The sequence below is a fragment of the Equus przewalskii genome, chromosome 24 (assembly GCF_037783145.1).
Source record: "Equus przewalskii isolate Varuska chromosome 24, EquPr2, whole genome shotgun sequence".
NCBI lineage: Eukaryota > Metazoa > Chordata > Mammalia > Perissodactyla > Equidae > Equus > Equus przewalskii.
The window spans coordinates 34,173-38,384 of NC_091854.1; the positions used below are offsets into that span (position 1 = coordinate 34,173).

Here is a 4,212-nt window from a genome sequence, read left to right on the forward strand (position 1 = left end):
GCTGAGTGAAAAATAATTTCTTAATTTCTCCCTCCATCCTATAGAATTTCCTCAGGACCGAAGGTCGTGAGCCAGCTCATGGGTGGCACCATGATGGAGCCGCTGCTGAGCCTGTGGTGCCCAGTGCAGGGCTTCCCAGCAACAGATGCTCCTCACACTCACCTGTGGATCTTTATTTGTTAGTTTTTTAAAGATTGACCCTGAGCTAACATCTGTTGCCAATCTTCCTCTTCTTCCTTTTTTTCTTCTCCCCAAAGCCCCCTAGTACATTGTTGTACATTCTAGTTGTAGGTCCTTCTGGTTGTGCCATGTGGGACACCACCTCAGCATGGCCTGATGAGTGGTCCTAGGTCCACACCCAGGATCCGAACCAGTGAAACCCTGGGCTGCTGAAGCGGAACGCACAAACTTAACCACTCGGCCACAGGGCCAGCCCCCACTTGTGGATCTTTAAAACCCACAGGTGCTCAGGCCCATCTCCCAAACTTACTGAATCAGGATGTCAAAGGTTGAAGCTCAGGCACAAGCCTCACAAGCCTGCAGGTGATTCTGATGCATATCCTGAACAAGAGGCCTGGGCCAATGAGAAAAATCCAGTTGAGATTTGAGTTGGAATACCTACACTCAAGTCACATCAAGCCAGTGATCATTTACATGGCTTAAAGTAAGTCATTAAATCCCTGAACATGAACTTTCTCATGAGTAAAATGAGGACAATAATGTTTGCTCTACTCTCCTCTAAGGGCATTATAAGGACCAATGGAATCACAGCAATGAAATGTCTATAGGACTCAGAACTCTGCAACTCGGTACACAAGTTAGTGTAATCATTTGAGGGACTTGTGCTCTCATCATACAAGGAGTTGAAGGCCTTCTTGGCCCATGATCTCAGCAACTCCTTTTCCTTTATCTCAGCTTGATCCCAGCTCTTTCTATTACAAAGAAGAGACTCATTCAGTTTACCTAAAGAAATAAGTTATGTTTATAAACATAGATGTGGCATTCCAGAACTAGATCTGGAACAAGAACCAGGAAGCCATCAGAAACTAAGGCAATCCTAGGGACCAACAACCATCTCCAGCACTTTCTCACAGGCCATATAGTCTCTCTTGCAGAAAGTCTTTGCCAGCCCCTGCTTGTCCTCTCCCTCATACCCAACATGGGCCCTCACCAACTCATGGAACCAACTCTCCCTCCTGGCCCCTTTGTACGTCCTTTCAGCTTCAGATCTAGTTACCAACTATCTAGTGTTCTCAGCACTTTTCTATATCAAATATCTGAAAGAAGAAATGAAGCTGGCATGGCCAACTCCTGTGTCAATAGTCTAATAGATTATAAGCCAATCTTGGGCCAAGCACCCACCCTTTTCCAAATAATAGTTATAAGGTAGGCAGGAATGGGGAGGAGAACAGACTCACAAAATGCAGAGAAAAGTCTTCTCAGCAGTGACTGCAAGCAGGGCCATTCCACTGAGGAAGCATTGAGGGCTGGCAGGCTCCATGATTGACATCTCCAATGCAGTGTCTCAGTTCTTTTCTCCTCAGGTGTAAGCAATGAGGGTAAAATGTCCATCTTGGCTATAATAAAATCACAAGATTACTTTCCTGGAGCATGAGGTTATAAAAGGTTACTATGCCCAGGTCAGCAATTCCAGCCATGATATTTAAAGTCCAGCTTTGAATGGCTTGGGTTTAGTTAGAGACTCTGGGCTCCAGATGCCAGTGTTCGGTTACTTCAGCTAACTAATGTGCCTCCTGGAACCCAATACTCCGGTGCTGGCTCCCTTCTTTATCTCTGTCCTCTCTACTCCCCCAAGCTTAAGGCAAATCTCTCCTAAACTTCCTGAGCCATTGGGGATTATTAGTTATGGTCCACAAGTCTCACTCAAAGAGAAACACCTAGTTCAACTTTTCCTGGTTGTCTAAAGAATTTGTTTCCACCATCTCTAACTTGTATCTTCTCCAGCTTCTACAAGTAATCTTCTCTTTGCCAGGCTTAGAAATAACTAAAGGCTCAGGTAACCACCCCAATATAATCCTTATTTTCCCAGTCTAGACTGAACCCTCATCAGTACTGTACTGGAAAAACAAGCTATTGTCCAGCCGACTTTCACCCCAGGTTGCCTCCCTTTCCTGACAGTTCCCAGCGTCTCAAGCAAGCTGCTGTCCACTCCTGTTTCCTGGTTATTTTCCCAGTTGTCGCTATTCTTTCCTCTACCACACGGTGGCACTGCTCTCTGACAGCTTCTTTCCTGTCCCGAGATTAGAAATGAGGCTCCCATTAGAGTCCTCAGAATTACAAGAGAATTTCTCCCTCAGTCTGGTCTCGGGATGAATATTGCTCTGTACTAAACTCACAAACGTAGCCTTTTCTCTCCATTTTATTGCCCCCATCTTCCCAGGACTTGGATAAGAAAATGTTTGAGAATATTTGAACTTCATGAGCCTACCTTGTACATGAAAGTGTCCCCTCTCCACTGAACGCGAACCAGGACTTAAGGACAGCATCCAGGTGCCTTGACTCCTAACTTAAAGCAAGTTTCCTGTCTCCTGGCGGAGGGAGTACAACATCCTAAGGTCCATCCTTGAGTTAAAAATCACTTGTACCATTTTCCCCAGGAGGCCCTCATATAAATAGGACACCCTGCTGAACTCCCATGATGTCCTTGCTCCAGACTTCCACCACATTCATAACTCTCACACCACCCCCTCCCCATAGAGGGAGAAGACCAGGCTTTGGGGTCAGATCTGCAGCTAAATTCTAGTTCTACCCTTACTGGTTAGGGACCAAACTCTCCTGCTAAGTCTCAGTTTCCTCAGCTACAAAATGAGGATAACAATACTTAAGTCAGGGGTTAAAGGAGGTGTCATATGCAAAGCACCTGACATAGCACTTGGTGTACAGTAGGTGTTTAATAAATGCTTGCTCCCTTTTCTTCTCCCTTTGTCCTCATGCCTGGTTCCTTTATTCTAAAACCTTTGTCCAGACTTCAGGGCCAAACACTCTAATCTACTTTCAATATATAGCTTTATTTGTTTATATATCTAAATAGCAATTACCAATATGATACACCAAAGATAAGATTTTTAACTACAGGAGGAAGATCCAAAATAGCAGTAGCTTAAATAGGATTGAAGTTTTTCCTCTTACAAACTGGGCTCACATGGTAGGAGCTCCCCACGTGGGGACCCAGGTTCCTTCCACATTGTTACTAATCCATCCCTAGAGTATTGCACTTACCTCTATAGTCCAAGAAGTTTTGCTGCCATACCTGCATTGCAGCCATCAGAGAAAGGGAAAAGCAAAGAAGGAAGGCAAGCCATATCCCCTTAAGGACTCACAGAAGTTTCCCAGACCATACTTCTCTCATATTTAGAACAGTCACACCCAACTCCAAGGAGGCAGGGAGGCCAGAGGGGCTGCTATGTCTCCAGCTGAAAATGATATTTCTATGAAGGAAAGAGAACAATATTTGAGAAAAGCAACAGTTTCTGCCACAGTGCTAATCAGGAGTTTTTCTCTCTGCCAAAACCAGTATTAAAGCTAGGGTAATCCATGGAAACTGAGAGCTATTCAAGCTGCATGTAACGACCCATTTATTTCAAACAAATCCATAAAGAAAATTTAACATCAGCTTAAAACACATATATAAATGACAAAGACTTTCAGCTAAATCAAGGGAATATAGTCATATAGGAAAACATTAGACCGTTTATCCTATAAAATCACCAGTTCTTAGAGCTGGCGAGGCTCTTAAAGGTGATTTAGTAAAACCTTCCACTTAATGCAAGAATTCTCTCTACAGTAATCTTTACTGAAACTATCCCATCTTTGCCCAAACACTTTCAGGGGATGGTGCCTGCAGCCTGAAAGGCTGCAGTCCCTGGGAGTTGTGGACAAATGCAGAAAAAGTGAGCCAGCAGGGGACAACGGTCAGAGCTGCACCCAGGGCACTCAGCCACATGCAAGGCCAAGATCTAAAAGCTCCCGGGACCAATCAAGAGTACAAAGCATGGTGGACAGCAGTGGTTGTCACTGGTTTGGGTCTACAGGTAAATTTGCAAAAAGATATATTATTCCTGCTTATTTAGTTGTGAAAGTCCCAGAATATACAATTTTTCCATAGCTATCTATGCCTGAAAGGACTAGCTCCTGATAACATCACGTTGAAGGTGCCGATGAGACATTTGGGTGGAGATTTCAAGTAAACAT

The 4,212-nt window shown here is 44.2% G+C and overlaps 1 long non-coding RNA gene across 1 annotated transcript; it reads right to left on the bottom strand.

The window, feature by feature from the left end:
* Positions 1–489: 489 nt before the first annotated feature.
* Positions 490–3,449, bottom strand: LOC139079188 (uncharacterized). The gene is made up of 3 exons (XR_011532560.1): positions 2,450–3,449; positions 1,419–1,577; positions 490–574 (listed from the first exon to the last, which is right to left on the bottom strand). It is a non-coding gene; the product is annotated as an uncharacterized lncRNA (long non-coding RNA).
* Between the last annotated feature and the right edge of the window lie 763 nt (positions 3,450–4,212).